This window comes from Salvelinus sp. IW2-2015, linkage group LG5 (assembly GCF_002910315.2).
Source record: "Salvelinus sp. IW2-2015 linkage group LG5, ASM291031v2, whole genome shotgun sequence".
Lineage (NCBI taxonomy): Eukaryota > Metazoa > Chordata > Actinopteri > Salmoniformes > Salmonidae > Salvelinus > Salvelinus sp. IW2-2015.
Genome location: NC_036844.1, coordinates 35,497,355 through 35,518,201, shown reverse-complemented (window position 1 = coordinate 35,518,201; position 20,847 = coordinate 35,497,355). Strand labels below are relative to the sequence as shown.

General features: G+C 47.4%; 1 pseudogene; it reads right to left on the bottom strand.

Moving 5' to 3' along the window:
• Positions 1-261: 261 nt before the first annotated feature.
• On the bottom strand, positions 262-19,082 carry LOC111964447 (protein phosphatase Slingshot homolog 1-like; annotated as a pseudogene).
• Positions 19,083-20,847: the final 1,765 nt, after the last annotated feature.

Genomic DNA, 20,847 nt, shown 5'->3' with positions numbered 1-20,847 from the left:
CGTGGTGAAAGTGCAGGTATGTTTGCTCTGGTGTGGATGGTGAGGTGTGGCCTGATTCATATGGGTGTGAACATCTGAAATGTCAAAACTCATGCAGCACACCGTATGGGATCTGCCCTCACCATAATCACAACGCCTCTCAACTGGTCGTTCTGTACAGAACCATTTCCATTGAATTCAACGTTGCACACCGTTCTGTCGTCAGTCTATATTTCATAGAGTAAAGAACTATTTTGTGGTCCTATTGAGAAACAGTCGGAGTTAAGTTGTCATTATTTATTGGTCACAGTTTAATAAGCACATAAAAAAATTAGAATATTTACAGATTTAAAACGAAATGACATTTCTGCACTGTAAAATACTCACAACTATTCAACTCACATTAAGCATGTTCCAAGGGTAGGAACCATACACAAATCAAAAAACAGTAAAGTGCATATTTGACAAAACCTCCCCATATCATTGTTATTTCTGAAAGAAAGGGAAGGGAGAAACTGCACTTTTCAGTCCCACACACAGACACACTTCCTATTATGTACACAAAAGTGACAAACATTATTTTAAAACACACACACATATGGAGATATTCTGCCTCACACAAACAGTTCAGACTCCAACCAATAGAAAACAAAGGACACATCCTAAAATGATAACTCAAATACACACTACATACAGTATGCAACAAGAAACATTACACATCCTAGAAGTCACTACATACATGATGCCCTCACGCCCTGAAGAGATCAGCTTTGTGTTAGCTATAATCCATCGAGCCTTACAATGATCCTAGAGGAGGCATATTGTACACTGGTCCCGTGTGGCTCAGTTGGTAGAGCATGGCGCTTGCAACGCCAGGGTTGTGGGTTCATTCCCCACGGGGGGACCAGGATGAATATGTATGAACTTTCCAATTTGTAAGTCGCTCTGGATAAGAGTGTCTGCTAAATGACTTAAATGTAAATGTACACACATCTGACTATCATCTGCCAGTGTAGGTGGTAGGGGCTAAGGGAAGTGGCTGGCGTTTGACCAGCTTTCATCACTCTGTGTCTCTCACGCTCTCTCACACACACACAGTGAGGGTCACATAGTGTGGTAGAGGGTGCTGACAGTCCGTTTCTTCAGTCTACGTAGGGGGTGTGTACTTCCGTACTGCTGTCGTGTTGCCACGGAGATCAGGTCAGCCGTCAGCGAGGGGGCATGGCCAGAGTCAGGATGTTTCCCCTTCTGCCAGCCTTGATTGGACGTAGGAGAATGCAAGTGTTCTGAGGGGGTGTGTCCAGTCTCACAAGGCCTCTCCGCTCTGCTGGTGGAGACAGAAGGACGCAGGGCGTGGTGGAACAGCCCCCTCAGTTTCCTGGAGGACTCGTCAGCCGCTGGGGAAGGAAGGAGGGGTTCCACAGCGGGTGTCGCCGGAGAGGTGGGGCTAATATCCCAATTGCTCAGGTCATTGGCCGACAGCTCTAAGCAGCCCAGCTTAGCCAATGAGGCAGAGCGCTTCATCAGGGAGGGCGGTGTCAGCCCAGCCTGGCGAATCCGTGCCTCCACCTCCCTAGCTCTCTGCCTGTCGCCACCCCTGACTCTCTTCTGCCTCGCCTGCGTACCTTCCCCCCACACCTGGCCCACACACCTGGGTACCTTGGCTCCGCCCCCGCTCACCTGGCGAAGGAACGCCCCCAGCTCCCGCAGAGTTTCCCATGTCTCCCTCATGTCGTCGTCACCGGGGGGTCCTCGACCCGGGAGACTGTCCCAGTCTGTGCCCGACTCAAACTCTGTCACCCCCTCCAGACACAGGAAATCCATGGAAGAGAGGGGGGCGAGGGTGGAGTTTAGGGTAGGATGGAGAGGGGTGATGGGGGTAGGATGGAGAGGGGTGATGAGGGTAGGGTGGAAGGTAGATGCAAGGCTGCCATCACTAAGGTTGTGTTTGTGCATTTGGACACTGTCTTCATGTAAACCTTCTCTCCAAGCCTCCTGTCCTCCATCTTCCTCCATAGGACTACAGCCCCCACCCTTTTCCTGCACCGTGCTGACCTCTGACCCCTGCAGGCAGAGTGGTGCATTCTGGGGGTTGGYGTTTGTCTCTGGGAAGGGGTGAGAGGCAGGAGGGGAGTGTTCTCTTGAGTTAGGGAAGAGAGGGGAGCGACGATGGGGGTGGGTGGGAGGGAGGGAAGGTGGAGGTGGGGAGTCCTGCCTCATTCGCTGCTCCAGCTGTTGGGTGACGCGGCGCACAGAGCCCATCGTCCAATCAGCAGAGTGAGGGTCGGGAGGAGAGTGGGAGATTGCTTCCATCTCTTCTGCTTCGTCCTTCACTTCCTCTTTGACAACCTCCACTTCCTGCTGTGACTCTGCATCTTTGCCCTCTACTTCCTGGTTTGACTGACCCACTTCGTGGTCTTGGGAAACAGTAGGCTCTGGTTGGCTGGGAGGGCCAGGGGGAGGGGCCACAGCGTGCGTCATGGACTCCAGTTCTGTGACTATGAGGTGAACAGAGACAATGCTCTCCTGAGAGAAAGAAGAACAGCAATCAGTACAATAAATAACAATATAGAAGTAGTCCTTTTGCAAGTTGGTAGCCTAAATTCATTTTCTTAAGATCCCCACTAACACCACTGGGTGGCGATGTTGGAGAACACAAACTCACAACTGAATCTATTAGGTACTCATATCTTCAGGGCATGGATTCTACAAGTCAGAAACGTTCCACAGGTATGTTGTTCCATGCTGATGGCATCACACAGTTGCTCCAGATCGGACTGGCCCATCTTAGTTAGCATTTCTTTTGCCCATAGATTTTGTTGTAATTTTTTTGTCACTCAAATATCACATGAATACACATTAGACATGGCAAAATGTGTAGAATTGCAAGAAAATTAGCTTTAAAAACCACAAAATGTTCTTTGCACCCCATGACAAAATGTAAAGAACTGCAGGAAATAAGCTTTAAACCTGCAAAATTCTTTCCAACAAGAGCAGTGTGAAGAGTTTGTGGTGTCATGAACGGTGCTTGTGCCCAGAGAACTAGACGTGGGTGCTAGCAGGGGGCGCGGGATGCTGGAAGGGGGGCCACGAGTGAAAAGGTTTGGGAACCCCTGATTTAGCAGAAGCTGTTATCCAGAGAGACTTACAGGAGCATTAAGGGTTAAGGGTCTTGCTCAAGGACAGATTKTTCACCTAGTCGGCTCGGGATTCGTACCAGCATCCTTTCGGTTACTGGCCCAACGCTCTTAAACCGCTCGGCTATCTGACATCCAGTTTTTAGCTGATAGGAGTGGAACCCATCCGTGACAAAGAGCATCGAGCTGTGCATTCCGAGATGCCATTCTGCACACCACTGTTGTACTGCACTGTTATTTGTCCGTTTAGGGGGACGCCTGTTAGCACCTTTCTTGCCATTCTCCTTTGACCTCTCTGCCGCTGACTTGATCTTTTTTGTTTATCGTACCGTTCTCGGTAAGACACTGTTGTGCGTGAAAAGCCCAGGAGGGCGGCCGTTTCTGAGATACTGGCACCGACAATCATACCACYCTCAAAGTTGCTTAGGTCAGTCATTTTTGCCCATTCTAACGTTCAATCAAACAGTAACTGAATGCCTCGATGCCTGTCTGCCTGCTTTAAATAGCAAGCCACAGCTACGTGACTCACTGTCTGTAGGAGCGATGCATTTTTGTGAACGGGGTAATAAACTCTCCGGTGAGTGTATTTCTGTATGAATATGCTTCTGTGTGGAACAGTTGTATTGCAACTACAGATAGTCAAATTAAATCCCGAATTAAATCACTAATTGCCTTTATTACACTGCAAAGACTCATCACAGGATTTGATCAAAATCATTAAAATAGTCTCACCCTCTTCCTCTCCTCGACCTCCTCCTCTTCTTCTCCCTTCCCAGTCGCCACAGCAGAGGGGTCCTCCTGCTGCTGCTGCTCCTGTCCTGAATCCCTGGGTATGGGCTGAGGTGTCTGCTGCAGTGCCTGATCAGAAAGGCAACGGGTCCTCCCATCCTGAGTCAGGCCCTGGAACTTCTCTCTGGCGCTGAAGAAGTTGATGTGGTCTGTGCTGAGAGCCGAGGACCCCTCCGCCTCGAGAGCAGGGTCCTGAGGGGGGGCACTGGGCTGGCTAATGATGAGTACCTCAATACTGGAGGGTTGTTGGGATGCTGAACTGTCCAATGATGCCCCAGGTAACCGCTGGTCACAGTCTAGTTTCTTGTCAGGCACTGGTGTGGACGGCTCTTGTGGTCCTGCTGCTTGTGTGCTTGTTTCCGGGGTCATCGACGATGACTCAGGCACTGATGGTGTCACCTGCAGCTGGCAGTATTTTTCCTTAGGCAAGGTGGTGGACGGCTCCTTGGCTTTCGGAGTCTCGTCTTCATCGGAGGGGGTTGGAAGGGCGGCGGGGCAGACAAGGAGGTGGTGGATAGGGGGCGGATGAGGGCGCCCGACCGGCACGGTCTCCGCCACGGTTACCGTGGAAATGTCAGGCACCACGGTGGCTGCCCGCGGCTGAGGGAGAGGGGTTGAGGGGTCCTCTTCATAATCACACAGGCCGTTGGAGAGAGGGGGTGACTGGGAACACACAGACTCCCCATGGGCCTGGGAACCAGTGGAGACAGTAGTAGCTGCTGCTGTTGACGGATTCTGGTCCCCAGTACCCAATGACTGGTCCCCAGTACCCAATGACTGGTCCCCAGTACCCAATGACTGGTCCCCAGTACCCCAATGACTGTCCCCATTACCCACATACTCTCCATACCCTACATGACTGTCCCAGTTCCTATGACTGGTCCCCAGTTCCTAATGGACTGGCCCCAGTCAATGACTGGTCCCCAGTACCCACAATGGACTGGTCCCCAGTACCAATGACTGCGTTCCCCAGTTCCTAATGACTGGCCCAGCTACCTAATGACATGGTGTCCCCATTCCTAATGACTGGTCCCCAGTTCCTAATGACTGGTCCCGAGCTTACCTAATGACTGGTCCCCAGTTATACCCAATGACTGAGTCCCCAGTACCCAATGACTGGTCCCCAGTTCCTAAGACTGTCCCCAGTACCTAATGACTGGTCCCCGGTTGTGGAGGTCAACAGAGCTTCAGTCCTAGTTCCTGGTTAGTGTCCAGATTATTCTCCTGGGTTTGCAGTAGTATTGGGCTGGCTTACTGGACTGTACCACCTTCCCTGCACTAGAAGGGTCCCACACTCGGAGACGGACCGCACACCTGGCCCTGTTGGAGGGGGATCCAGCGGCTGCAGCAGCTCCTGCAGGGGAGGGCGGCGGGGGTTGTTACCCTGGTTACGAGGGTCGGAGCGCCCAGGGTGTGGGGTGTTGGCCGGGTCTTACACAGCGGCTCGTGGTGCTCCGATAGGTCACTGTCCGAGTGGGAACGCCACAGCTTGTTGTGTCTCTGCTTACTGGGGATGGGGGGCGGTAGTGGAGAGAGAGGGTAATAGAGAGAGGGGGGTGGGAAGAGTAGTAGGAGAGGGGGGGAAAGGGTAGTGGGGAAGAGAGAGAAGGGGGGCGAGAGAGGGTAGTGGAGAGAGAGAAAGAGGGGGGCGAGAGAGGGTAGTGGAGAGAGAAAGAGGGGGCGAGAGAAAGAGGGGGCGAGAGAGAAAGAGGGGGGCGAGAGAGGTAGTGGAGAGAGAAAGAGGGGGGCGAGAGAGGTAGTGGAGAGAAGAAAGAGGGGGGCGAGAGAGGGTAGTGGAGAGAGAAAGAGGGGCAGAGAAAGAGGGGGGCGGAGCGAGAGAAAGAGGGGGCGAGAGAGAAAGAGGGGGGCGAGAGAGGGTAGTGGAGAGAGAAAAAGAGGGGGGCGAGAGAGGGTATGGAGAAGAGAAAGAGGGGGCGAGAGAGAAAGAGAGGGGCGAGAGAGGGTAGTGGAGAGAGAAAGAGGGGGGCGAGGGTAATGGCGAGAGGTGGGAGTTGGAAGAGAGGCAGTGGAGAAAGGAAAGAATGACCGAAGAAGAGGAAGAAAGAGGGAATCGAGAGAAGAGATCAACATTAAATACTAGTTTCTGGTAGGCTCCTCCATCCAGCTCCATACCAGACTGGCTGCTCATTGGCTGACTGAAAACTGACTCATGGGCCCCGCTGACTCATGGGTAATTCCCCTGACTCATGGGTAATTCCCCTGACTCATGGGTAATTCACACCAGGAGTTAATTGTGTGTTTATGTGCGAGGCACACACACACACATACAAACGAGTGTACAAAACATTAGGAACACATTCTTAACCTTAAGTTGTACCCTTTTTGCCCTCAAAACAGTCTTAATTCATTGGGGCATGGACTCTACAAGGTGTTGAAAGCGTTCCAAGGTGGCTGATGTCCTTTGGGTGGTGGACCATTCTTGATACACACGAGAAACTGTTGAGAGTGAAAAACCCAGCAGCGTTGCAGTTCTTGACACAAACCAGTGCGCCTGGCACCTACTACCATACCCCATTCAAAGGCACTTTAATTATTAGTCTTGCCCCTTCACCCTCTGAATGACACACATACACAATCCCTGTCTCCGTTGTATGAAGGCATTTTAAACCTTCTTTAACCCGTCTCCTCTCCTTCATCTACACCGACTGAAGTGGATTTAACAGCTGACATCAGTAAGGGAACATAGCTTCACCTGGTCAGTCTCATGGAAAGAACAGTGTGTTTCTCACAACTAACATCTGCTTAGAATGTCTTTACTGGGTATGTGCTGTAAGTGACAGACAATGCAACCTGAGTGAGTGAGTGAGTGAGTGAGTGAGTGAGTGAGTGAGTGAGTGAGTGAGTGAGTGAGTGAGTGAGTGAGTGAGAGACAGAGAGAGAGAAAATGGGTACGTGTGTTAGCTAGTGCAGTGTGTGTACCTGGCCAGCAGTATGCCCTGGTACTCCTCTAGCTGTCTCATGAAGGAGGGGTTAGGTTTGGTGACGGCACGGCGCTCCTTAACGTAGTTGAATGCTCTCTCCAGGTCCCAGCCGTACTCCTTCATAGCGTAGGCTATCACCGTGGACGCAGAGCGACTCACACCCATCTTACAGTGAACCAAACACTTAGCTCCTGCTTTCCTACAGGGACACAGACCGAGACATTATTTAACACAGACACACGCTATAACTGGTTAAGGTAATGACATAGGAGCACAGAGATCAGAGACGTTAGAGAGATAGACAAAGATGGCAGAGAGAAACACAGGGACCCATCTCTAGAAAGAGTTGAGAGAAAGAGAGAGTTGAGAGAAAGAGTTGAGAGAAAGAGAGTTGAGAGAAAGAGTTGAGAGAAAGAGTTGAGAGAAAGAGTTGAGAGAAAGAGTTGAGAGAAAGAGAGAAAGAGAGTTAGAGAGAAAGAGAGAAAGAGAGAAAGAGAGTTAGAGAGAAAGAGAGTTAGAGAGAAAGAGAGTTGAGAGAAAGAGAGAGTTGAAAGAGAGTTAGAGAGAAAGAGAGAGTTGAAAGAGAGTTAGAGAGAGTTCACAGAGGCAAGAGTCAGTTGGCCAGTCCAGTAGTGACTCACCTGGCTCTGGAAATGAACTTGTAGGTGTCGTTCCAATAGGCCAGCAGGTCTGTAGCCTCCTCATCATACACACGGATGTTATGGTACTCAAACACACCTGGGAAGAAGTTGTCAATCTCCCTCGTCACGTTCAGAATATACTGCACCCTGGGGAGGATGAGGGAGAGAAAAGGGAAGGAATGTAGGGAGAAAGAGGAACAAGGGAAGGAGAGAGAGGTGGCCAGGTTGTCATTATAGATAGGCAATGGAAATGTCAATAGAATTGAGATTTAGAATTTTATGAGCAGTGCAGTATGGGAGTAGTAGTTCTCTAGAACAAGCCTTACCCACTGTTCTGCAGCTCTTCCAGATTGGATGCGTTCCACTCAGAGCCCTGGAGGGAAACATAAACACTATAAGATCAGTTCCACTACAGCTTTTTCCCCACAATGTCCCTTTACACTTTCAGGTCAGGGGGAAGCCAGTTTAATGGACGACAATAATAGCCAGTTAAACAATAAGTATTACTAGAGAAAAGACTGGGATAGAATCAGAGAAGAGAACGCCAGAGAAACCGATCGACCGACCTACCAGGTATACATGGTCAAATATCTCAGTGGGACTGTCCATCTGACCCAGGATCAGGATCATCTCATTGTCTATGTACTCCTTAAACTCACACAGGTTACACACCATGTGCACCTCCAGCTCTGTGCGGATCTAGGACAGAACACACAGGTTTATACACTCATACACACAACGTGTATTTCCACCACGCTACGAACAGACAATGTAAAAACTATGACAGTATGTTATGAATACACACACCTCTTTGCAGGTGACATTCTCCAGGTCTTTATGCATCATGATCTCTCTCAGACGAGTCTTGATGAGCCGCTCCGTCCTCTCTCTCTCTGTCGGCCTGGGAACACACAGCGGGCAGTGTGAGATCACCCTCCTCCTCCTGGACTTCAAACGATGACCCTTCCAGCTTTCTACCCTCTCTTAACCCCTCCCGTTCCACCCTCTCTTAACCCCTCCCGTTCCACCCTCTCTTAACCCCTCCCGTTCCACCCTCTCTTAACCCCTCCCGTTCTACCCTCTCTTAACCCCTCCCTTTCTACCCTTTTTCAGGCCATAAACCACAGAGCTATATAATATTGTGTGGTATACACCTGTGAATATGTAGTGGTGTGTGTGTTGTGTATAGTGGTGTGTGTGTTGTGTATAGTGGTGTGTGTACAGTGTACACCAGCACTATGTGAGATTTCAACAATAACTATTTCTAGAAGGTGACTTTCAGGTCCATAGAAACAGCACGGGTGTTAAAACCCTCCCTCTTAATCCACGTTCACCTAATTAGGCCGTTAAACAAGAACTTGATGACAGAGATAGTTAGTCCTCAGGACCAGAGACCCAACATTTCAGGAAGACTTGTGAAGCTGGTTGTAACTCAGTCAACATCTGAACAATACATGTCGCTAGTGACGACACACGTTTTGTTTTACTGCACATCGGCTATGTGTTGATCACGGAACATCAACATCAACGTTGAAACACAGAGTCCCACGCGCCACGTAGCGCGTTTATGACACTCACACGTCAGAGAACATCACGGGAGAGTCGGCGCGGTGTGATTGGACGTCCTGCATGGCGTTCCACTCGTTGATGCGTGATTGGTCAGAGGAGACACGGCTCTGGTAGTAGCTGACCCAGGTCAGGAACAGGCTGCCGGGGAAGTAGTTATGGCAACGAGCCACCTCACACGCCTTGTGGAGCGACTGCAGAGCAGACCTGGGAGTGGAGACAAATGGAGAGCAGGGATGAGAGGGAGAAGATGGAGGGATGGAGAGAGATGAGCAGAGAAGGATGGAGAGACGTTGGTGGGGGGGGGGGGAATGTGACATTGATGAGAAATTGAGAAGATCAAAAGGTAAATGGTATGCAAGGTAAAATAACAAAGAGGAGTATCAGACATTAGCTAGCATGGTGGAAACAAACCAAAAACAGAATATTATGAAAAGTGTCCTCACCACATGGCCTGCACCGACACAGGCTTGAATACATGGATCCTGTTATCAGTGGACACACTGAAACCCCTGACAGAGAGAGAGAGAGACAAATAAGCACTCATAAGAATTTACAAGGTCCCTTTTTCCTGAAAGTCCTCTGAAATATACATCTGTGGAGATGAGTGTGTCCCTGTCAGTATGGTGTGTATGTGTTGTTACCCGTCTCCATCCAGGTGTATCAGTGAGTCGCTCCATAGAGGGAGAACCAGCCCCACCGAGCACGAGCTGGAAGACCCACACAATAAGCCTGTGTTACTACACCACATTGCTCTGTGATAGTCCAATACAGATCCTGAGTCCACACACACACCTGTCTGAGGGCTGAAGTCCATACCCAACACCAAGCTCTCCTCGGTGTCCTGACGGCCGTTAGTGGAGACCACCACCATGTAACGAGTCCCTGATACAAGGTACTCTCCAACCGGACAGCCTAGAGAGGAAGGGATGTACAGAGAGAGAGCGAATGAGGCGAAGTACAGAGAGAGAGAGGAAGCTACAGAGAGAGGAGAGCCAGAGAGACAGAGAGCGAAGGAGGGCAGTACAGAGAGAGGAGCGAAGGAGGGCAGTACAGAGAGAGAGCGAAGCGAGGGAACGTACAGAGAGAGAGCGAAGCACAGAGAGAGAGAGCGAAGACAGAGAGAGCGAAGGAGGGAGTACAGAGAGAGAGGAAGAGAGGAAGACAGAGAGAGAGCGAAGGAGGAAGCACAGAGAGAGAGAGCGAAGGAGCGAAGAAGCGAGAGAAGGAAGAGGCGAAGGACAGAGAGAGAGCGAGACAAGGAGCGAAGGAGGGCAGTACAGAGAGAGAGGAAGAGAGAGAGAGAGAGAGAGAGCGAAGTGAGCCAGGACAGAGAGACGAGCGAGGAAGGGCAGTACAGAAGAGAGAGCGAAGGAGGGGAAGCACAGAGAGAGAGAGCGAAGGAGGCGACAGCTACAGAGAGGAGAGGAAGAGAAGAGTACAGAGAGAGAGCGAAGGAGGGCAGTACAGAGAGAGAGCGAAGGAGGAGAGTACAGAGAGCGAGCGAAGGAGGGAAGACAGAGAGAGAGCGAAGGAGTGAGTTACAAGAGAGAGCGACGGGAGAGCGTACAGAGAGAGGCGAAAAGGGAAGTACAGAGAGAGAATGAGCGAAGACACAGGAGAGAAGGAGCGAGCATACAGAGAGCGCACAGGGAGTAGCGGACAGTTACAGAGAGAGAGAAGTCGTGAAAGCGAAGAGAGTACAGAGAGAGGAGCGAAGGAGGCAGTACAGAGAGACGAAGGAGCGAAGCACAGAGAGAGCAGGAGAGCGAAGTACAGAGACGACGAAGGAGGAGCGTACAGAGAGAGAGGTAAAGAGAGAAGTACAGAGAGAGACGTAAGGAGGGAAGCTACAAGAGAGAGCGAAGGAGGGAAGTCACAAGAGGAGACGCAGACGAAGGAAGGAGCACAGAGTAAGAAGTCGAGCAGCGGAAGCTCGGAGGACGAAGGAGGGAGCTACAAAGATGAGCGAAGGAGGTAGAAGGCACAGTCATGAGCGCGCGAAGGAGGAAGCACACCGACAGAGAGAGAAAGCGGAAGGAGGGAAGCAGAGAGAGAGCGGAAGGGAGAGAAGCACAGAGAGCGGCGAAGGAGGGCAGTACAGAGATGGAGACGAAGGAGGGAAGTTACAGAGAGAGCGACGGAGGGACGTACAGAGAGCGAAGGAAAGGAAGCGTGAAAACCAGACCTTGATTATTGCGTTGAAGAGAAAAATGTTTGTGTTTTGATCATGCAGGTGTGTGTGTTTACTCACCAGTTTGATGTTGTCCTCTGGTCGGAGGAGAGTGAACATGGTCTGCAGGTGCTGCTGGAGGTCACCTGGAGAGACACACACACACACACACACTTAACACTGCACTCTGTGTGTTCCCATGATAATAACCACCACACTGTACCATTCCACTTTATAGCATCCTTATTGCATTTACAGTAGACTTTGCATATCTGCTCATTAGTAAATGCTAATCTCTTCTCTTTGTCACATTAATGCTTTATCACTGGCATCTTTTCATTACTCTCTCCCCTCATTGAAACGTGAATTAGGGAATTTCTCATGGCCACGGTACTTTGCTTGCTCTTTGCGGTCTAGGCCAGGTAACTGGTAAACACTTGGTGACAACAGCTGACGTCAAAAAGGGCTTTATAAAATACATTTCAATGATTGATCTGGACATGAAACTACCGTCCTCAGTTTCCTATAATGTCTGTACTTCGTACTGTACCTGCATGTTTGCTGCGGAGCTGAGCGAAGCGGGAAGCAGAYGTAGGGGAGGAGCCATTTCCCCGGGGCAGGAAGAGGGCGGCCCCTTTCACTGTCAGAAAGCTCTCACTGATACTGGAGAGAGAGAGAGTGAGGGACAAGAGGGAGAGATGGAGCGGAGGAAGAGTGTTAAAATGCGTTCACAACAACCAATACAATCCTATTGATTATGGTAGAACCGCCCAGTCTGCTGCCCGAGGCAGGGCAGTGTAACTGAGGAATAACAGGGAAAAGAGGAGGTCCCTTAGAGACAGAGCGGAACAAAAGCAGACCGTCCCGTGCCCCCGACTCTCTTCCAGGTTCCAGCACACCACTACATATGGGTTGTTGTCTGATGACAGAGTGTGACCTATTAGATGGATGTTCTCTTGAAACGCTACAGGCTAAGGGGCGATGTTCTCTTGAAACGCTACAGGCTAAGGGGCGATGTTCTCTTGAAACGCTACAGGCTAAGGGGCGATGTTTCCTCTTACACGCTAGGGCCTTCTTCTAAACGCTACAGGCTAAGGGGCGATGCTCTTTCTAAAGCGTGCTACAGAAAGTCCTCACAAGGATAGTAAACAAGGAAATTTTTTGACAAGTGTGGAAAATACTTTTAGGCTTACAATTAGGGTTAGGAGTTAGGTTAAGGAAAATAGGATTTTGAATGGGGATCAAATTGTTTTGTCCCTACAAGGATAGTAAAACTAACGTGGTGTGTGCACTCATGCAATGGACCTCCTTGGTGTCAAACTAAAACTCCTACCAAACAGCAATGGACCTTCATGGTGTCTGACTAAACTCCTACCAAAAACAGCAATGGACCTCCTTGGTGTCAGACTAAACTCCTACCAAAAACAGCAATGGACCTCCTTGGTGTCAGACTAAACTCCTACAAAACAGCAATGGACCTCCTTGTGTCAGACTAAACTCCTACCAAAACAGCAATGGACCTCCTTGGTGTCAGACTAAACTCCTACCAAAACAGCAATGGACCTCCTTGGTGTCAGACTAAACTCCTACAAAACAGCAATGGACCTCCTTGGTGTCAGACTAAAACTCCTACCAAAACAGCAATGGACCTCCTTGGTGTCAGACTAAACTCCTACCAAAACAGCAATGGACCTCCTTGGTGTCGGAGACTAAACTACTATCAAAACAGCAATGGACCTCCTTGGTGTCAGACTAAACTCCTACCAAAACGCAATGGACCTCCTTGGTCAGACTAAACTACTACCAAAACAGCAATGGACCTCCTTGGTGTCAGACTAAACTCCTACCAAAACAGCAAAGCCAGGTGGAGCTCCCGACCCACCCATCCCATGTAAAACTACAACTCCACATAAACACCCTGAGCACTTGAGCCTGACAAATGAGCCTAGCTAACATATCTCAATTTAAAAGCTGCAATATGAAACTTGTTTTGGTGGTGACCAGACCAAATTCTCACAGAAATATGAGTTATAGATCTGTCATTCTCATTGAAAACAATTCTAAGTGGTAATTCTGTTCTATGTGCACCATTTATATGCTTCCTGTTCTTAAGTTTAGTTTTTGCGTGTTTTACTTTRGGTTGTGTACACCAGCTTCAAACAGCTGAAAATACTATATTTTTGGTTATGGAAAATATATTTTACAGTGGTTTAGATGGTACAATGATTATCTACACTAAACTTGCTTGTTTTGACAAACTGAAACTAGGCGAACTATTAACACTTTTGCAACCAGGAAATGGCAGAGCGATTTCTGCATAGTGCAACTTTAACATGGTTGTAAATGTATCTCATCTGTATCACTGAATTTGCACAACGACTCATCCCGAATTGAATTCCGCTGCTCTACAGATCGCTCCAGGGAAGAAACGCTAGTGGGTGTGGTATTTGGCCGGAGCGATGTGGTAGACAGGCCATCACCGAATACCTACAGTAATCAGAAAGATGACTTAACAGTACAGAGGACTAGGCCTACTCACTGACTGTGTCCCAATGGTAACCTGTCGACTGTGTAGTGCACTATTTTTGACCAGGTCCCATAGGGCTTTGGACAAAAGTAGTGCACCATATAGGGAATAGGGTGCCATATGGGACAAGCCTCCTACTGTACAGTAATCTACTGCACTCCCAACTCTGTCTACTTGCGGTGGGCTTCCATGTTTTCTGCTGAGAACAGAAGTTTTATCCTGCAGGCTGAAACTGACCTCAGTCTAAAGCATTCATGTACTGGTCTGCAGCAGAATACCGTAGGTACAGTACTGGTCTGCAGCAGAATACCGGTAGGTATAGTACTAGTCGGGCAGCAGAATACCATAGGTACAGTACTAGTCGGCAGCAGAATACCGTAGGTACAGTACTGGTCGCAGCAGAATACCGTAGGTACAGTACTGGTCTGCAGCAGAATACCGTAGGTACAGTACTGGTCGCAGCAGAATACCGTAGGTACAGTACTGGTCTGCAGCAGAAATACACGTAGGACAGTACTAGTCGCAGCAGAATACCGTAGGTACCAGTACTGGTCGGCAAGCAGAATACCGTAGGTACTAGTACTAATCTGCAGCAGAATACCAGGACTGAAGGTACAGTACTATGTCTTGCAGGCAGAATACAGTACTGAGACTAGTACTAGTCTGCAGCAGAATACCAGTACTGAAGGTACAGTACTAGTCTGCAGCAGAATACAGTACTGTAGTAGGAGTACTGCGTCGCCTAGCAGAATACCGTAGGTACAGTACTGGTCTGCAGAGAATACCGTAGGTACAGTACTGGTCTGCAGCAGAAATACCTAGTACAGTACTGGTCTGCAGCAGAATACCGTAGGTACAGTACTGGTCGCAGCAGAATACCGTTAGGGACATACTGGCGGCAGCAGAAATACCGTAGGTACAGTACTGGTCGGGAGCAGAATACGTAGGTACAGTACTAGTCGGCAGCAGTAATACAGTAGGTACAGTACTGTCTGCAGCAGAATACACATAGTACAGTTACTAGTCGGCAGCAGAATACATAGGTACAGTACTATTGCAGTAGAACAGTACTGAAGGTACAGTACTGGTCTGCAGTAGAATACAGTACTGCGCTAGCAGTAGAATACAGTGTGGGAAACTGAGATACCAGTAAATACATGGTGGGAAACTGAGATACAGTACTGGTCTGCAGTAGATACAGTGTGGGAACTGAGCTACAGTACTGGTCTGCAGTAGAATACAGTGTGGGAAACAGAGATACAGTACTGGTCTGCAGTAGAATACAGTGTGGGAAACAGAGATACAGTACTGGTCTGCAGTAGAATACAGTGTGGGAAACAGAGATACAGTACTGGTCTGCAGTAGAATACAGTGTGGGAAACGAGATACAGTACTGGTCTGCAGTAGAATACAGTGTGGGAACAGATACAGTACTGGTCTGCAGATAGAATACAGTGTGGGAAACAGAGATACAGTACTGGTCTGCAGTAGAATACAGTGTGGGTAACGAGATACAGGTACTGGTCTGCAGTAGAATACAGTGTGGGAAACAGATACATACTGGTCTGCAGTAGAATACAGTGTGGGAAACGGAGATACAGTACTGGTCTGCAGTAGAATACAGTGTGGGAAACAGAGATACAGTACTGGTCTGCGAGTAGAATACAGTGTGGGAAACTGAGATACAGTACTGGTCTGCAGTAGAATACAGTGTGGGAAACTGAGCTACAGTACTGGTCTGCAGTAAATACAGTGTGGGAAACTGAGCTACAGTACTGGTCTGCAGTATGAATACAGTGTGGGAAACTGAGATTTCCGATCTAAGTACTGGTCTGCAGTAGAATACAGTGTGGGAAAACTGACTACAGTACTGGTCTGCAGTAGAATACAGTGTGGGAAACTAGATACAGTACTGGTCTGCAGTAGAATACAGTGTGGGAAAACTGAGTACAGTACTGGTCTGCAGTAGAATACAGTGTGGGAAACGAGATACATACTGGTCTGCAGTAGAATACAGTTGGGAAACTGAGATACAGTACTGTCTGCAGTAGAATACAGTGTGGGGAACTGAGATACAGTACTGGTCTGCACAGTAGAATACAGTGTGGGAAACGAGATACAGTACTGGTCTGCAGTAGAATACAGTGTGGGAAACGGAGATACAGTACTGGTCTGCAGTAGAATACAGTGTGGGAAACTGAGATACAGTACTGGTCTGCAGTAGAATACAGTGTGGGAAACAGATACAGTACTGGTCTGAAGCAGTGCAAACTGAGCTTTCAGAACACGGAACACACATGCCACTAAATACCTCTGCCATGTTCTCTGCCATACGTTACAACACACATGCCACTAAATACCTCTGCCATGTTCTCTGCCACACAACACAGTTTCTGGAGAAAATACACTTTTTCATACTTTGAATCTCTGGGTTTTAAACCTGAGCAATACTACTGTTTTCTTTCATCATGACAACACACCATCCTCCATAACATGGACACACACAGGGAGATAGATTACACACAAAGACACACACGGAAATGTGCTTTCAAAACACACAGCTGGTTCCAATTTTGTGGTGGCTTAACTGTACTGGACATGCTCATAAACTAACGAACGAGGGGGAGAGAGAGGAGCTTAAAAACACAGGTCAAGAAAACAATGTGTGTGAGACCTCTGCACGGCCATCTTTAAACCCGACCCTCCTCCACAGTGCTTCATTCACTCTCTCTCTACTGCAGAGTCACTAGCTTATGGCTTTGGCCTTTATCTAATATGGGTTTGTGCCTAATMTTGTATAAAGTAATATTTCTATGGGCTTACCTTACCCATCGGTCTAACTAACCCAGAAGGCCATGTAGCTGCACTTAAGGAAACATATGAAAGTGTTTTACATTTTATTACAGCGAGGGTTCTCAAAGTATTTATTAAAAGTAATTTGAATGATTAAACGACTTTTGGCCAACGGATCCGTGGAATACGTTTAAAGTGTGTAAAACAAAACAAAAAGTGATATTACTCATCTACAATGTAATGTTCTTAACCCTGGGCAACATGGGCCTGGGGAGGCTCACAAGGATATTGGTATCCACAGTACTCCACCAATTATCCATTTCTCAACTGAATACTACTACCCAGTTCATTTTTACATAAATGCAGTGCAACTTAAAGATCAAATGGACTCGTTTAAATCGCAATATCAAATCATTTCTGGGAAACAAGTAAGTACCTTTTTTGGTTACTACATGATTCCATATGTTTAATTTCATAGTTTTGATGTCTTCACTATTATTCTATAGCAAAAATAAAGAAAAACGTTTGAATGAGTAGGTGTGTCCAAACTTCTGACTGGTACTGTATGTTTCCCATTRCAATAAAGCCCTTTGAATTGAAGACCGAGCGAGAGAAACAGAGAGGGGGACAGAGCGAGAAAAACAGAGCGAGCGAGACAGAGAGAGGTACAAAGAGAGCTGTTTACTAATGTTTCCCCTGTTTATTTCCCTTTTGTTTATTGTCTATTCCATTTGCTTTGGCAATGTAAACCTGTTTCCCAAACGTAAGTTTGTACTTTAACTATTTGCACATAATGACATTTGTAAAGGTTTTATTKTTTTGGAACTTCTGTGAGTGTAATGTTCACTGTTAATTTGTATTGTTTATTTCACTTTTGTTTATTATCTACTTCACTTGCTGTGGCAATGTTAACATATGTTTCCCATGCCAATAAAGCCCCTTGAATTGAAATTGAATTGAGAGAAACAGAGACAGAGCGAGAGAGAAACAAAGAGAGAGAGAGAAACAGAATAATCCAACAATTTGTATGCAGTGATCTTCTCTATTTCAAATCTTCTCACTCATTGATCGATAGAGGTGAGTGTCATCATGACATGCGGCACACTGGGGTGGACCCACCGATCTCGGAGATTTGAAATATAAAAATGGAAGCGTACACATTGTTGGATAACTTCATGGAGCAAAAAATTTATACATTTGAATTTATACTATGTTCCATTATTAAAAACGCACCACCTGCAACGACATCTTAGAATATACGAAGATGATATTGTCAAGTTAAGATTCGTCAAATTCTCTGTCCTACACCAAACACAACTTAACCTGTAACTCCCAGTAAGTAATGGACACCAAAAATGTTTGGTAAAATTCATTATCTTCATTAGCTTATTTTTAGGCAGCTACGAAACAAGTGTTATTTTCTTCTCAGGAAGGCCAAGTCTGAATATTTTATGTATGTTACCACTGATAACCTGAATGACCCTAGAAAGTTTTGAAAGGCTATTAAGTCCGTCTGGTAACAGTAATGTTACTGCGCCATCGGCTTGAAACGCCTTACAAAATACGTTTAAACTGGAATACTTGTCCCGATTGGTGTTTTTAAATCATTGATGAAGGATTTTGAGGCTGATTCCCTGACCTGCCAATGTTTTTAATTTGCTGTTTTATGATTTTGTTATACTCTTGTGAATATGTTTTTTTTTACTAGATTACCTGTAGTTTTCATGTCTGTCTGTAATTGTGTAATGACACGGTGCTGCCTATCTTGGCCAAGACGCTCTTGAAAAAGATTTAAAATCTCAAATGAGCCCTTCCTGATTAAATAACGGCCAAAWAAAAAATCTGTAGCTAAATGTAAACGCAGCATTTGAGTTGTCTGCTTCGCTGCAAACTGATTGGGGTATATGAAGGTAGAGATGGGAGCAGGGGCTCAACTGGAGCCCCTAACTGCAAACTTACAGCTGATCAATCTTGCTCTGGGAGATGACAGAGTCCTCTATGAAGTACGGTGTCAAGGCGTAGAAGCACCGGGCCGGAGAGCTCCGTGGAGACGGGGCTACAACACCGGGAGGCATCGCTGCGATATGTGGAGGACGGGAGTGGGTCGACCTGTGGTGCTGTGTCGAGGCGTGCTTCACTCCAGAGCGGCCATGTGATTGGTTACGCACGGGTGACCATGAACCGCTGTACAGTACTGACCACGATCGGGGACACACCGAAAAACACGCCACTGATGTCTAGTTTTAGAACCGCAAACTCGTATTTAATCCAGATACACAGTTCGAGCACGAGCACCAAATCACTAGCACACCAAACAACGCGAGACCGCTCTGTTTAGTCCAAAGTCAACATATGTAATAACACTAATATAATAAAAATGTAAACAAGTAAAATCAATATAAAAACGCTAAAAACAGAAGTTCAACGTTTCACAATTCGCTCTCCAGATTCACTTCATTATCGGTGCCAAATAAACGCTTGACTGAATCAAGAGGCTGGAGAGACTGATCCCTGTGAGCTGTATTCTGTTCAGATGATGACATCCTGAATGTTCCCAACCCGCAGTTGGGCTGCGGTAAATACTACGACCCGGGAGAAAGGGAGGAGACTGCGCACATGTGCTTCAATCCGGGCTCCGCAGGGATAGAATGTGTAGGGCTGAAGCCATAAACACTGATCTTAGATCGGCGTTGGTGGTTCTCCCCAATGATCGTTATTGTTACAGGATGTGGAGGAAAGCTGATCCTAGATCTGCGCCATAAGGTCGCCTTCTGCCTAGCGGCAGCGACACACGACACGGCTGTTTTCAGCTTCCTTCCAGTAAGAACGCGACGAAAACAAAACACGGAACAAAGATTGAGAAATCCAACAGCAACCAGATAACACGAGGAGAACATGAGCCAGGTCCTAGCCGGGGTTGTTTATCTGGTAGTGAAGCAAGCATGTTGATTGCAATGTATTAGGTGGCCTACACCTACATTTCATGTTGTGGAAAATACAGGTTTAAACAAACAAAACATGTACATATTCTCAGCTGTCAAATAACAACAAGTAGCATCCTAATCCTACCACATTGTGTGAGTCTGTGTATGATGTTTTCTAATTGGCTGAATGTTTGTGTGTGTTGTCCTCGACCCTCTACTATGTGGTATAGAGGAAGTGAGGTGTAGTGGTTAGATTGATTATGGCTCAGCAGTGTGCAGCGATGCTGCTGTAGTGCCCTTGATTAACCTGATGGGCTACACACACACACACGAGATTGAATCCTTCCATGATCACATGCAATCTATCAATTTAATTTCAAATCACAGACACATTTAATCCTAACATATAGCGGATGTATAGAATAGGATAGATAAGGTTATGTGGTTATATATAATGATGATTGGGTCCAATAAGCTAATAGTATAATATTCAGAGCTGTTAAAGCCTGGATACTACCGCTGACGACAGAGAACCCTTTCATTCTCTACTGTTAACTGATTGGAAGAGGAACACTCATGACCCAATCATCACCTTCCTGCCCCCCCACACTTACCACATTATTTTCTACCTCATATCACCCACTACATGTCTTCTCTCTCTTTCTGTCATGCTTGTCTTTCCTCTGTTCAGATAGAGARYMAWCYATRGWTKRYTCTCTAACACACACACGGAGGATATCGCTGTGCTTGCGGAAACCTTGTTCACTAGGGAGCTGAGCTCATGTTTGCAGCACTGTGAGTGGGAAAGCAGGAAAGGGTTCAGTGTGTGTGTGTGTGTGTGTGTGTGTGTGTGTGTGTGTATACACATCAATGTGTGTGTGGGAATGTTCCTCTTTCTCCCTAGCTCAGCGTTTCCCAAACTCGGTCCTCGGGAACCCGAAGGGGTGCACGTTTTTGGTTTTTGCCCCAGCACTACACAACTGATTCAAATCAAAGCTTGATGATTAGTTGATTTGAATCAGCTGTGTAGCACAAGGGCAAAACCCAAAACGTGCACCCCTTGGGGGGGCCCCTGGACCGAGTTTGGGAAACCTTGCCCTAGCTCATCTACCTCTCTGGTTGGACCACTGAAATTGAAACTTTACAATGAGACAGAGGATGCCGGACAAAAACACCAGACACTCTGTCGGACCWGCCATGTCACTGGGTCTGTGTCCACACACACTTGTCACCATGGTGACCCTACAGCCACATGTAAAAACAATCACACCAGACTCACAAAAATATATACACACACATACTCTAATCCTTTCTGAGGCAGGATGGGGTTTACTAATTGATTTGTGCGTTAATAATCTGATTGACTTCCTGCTAGT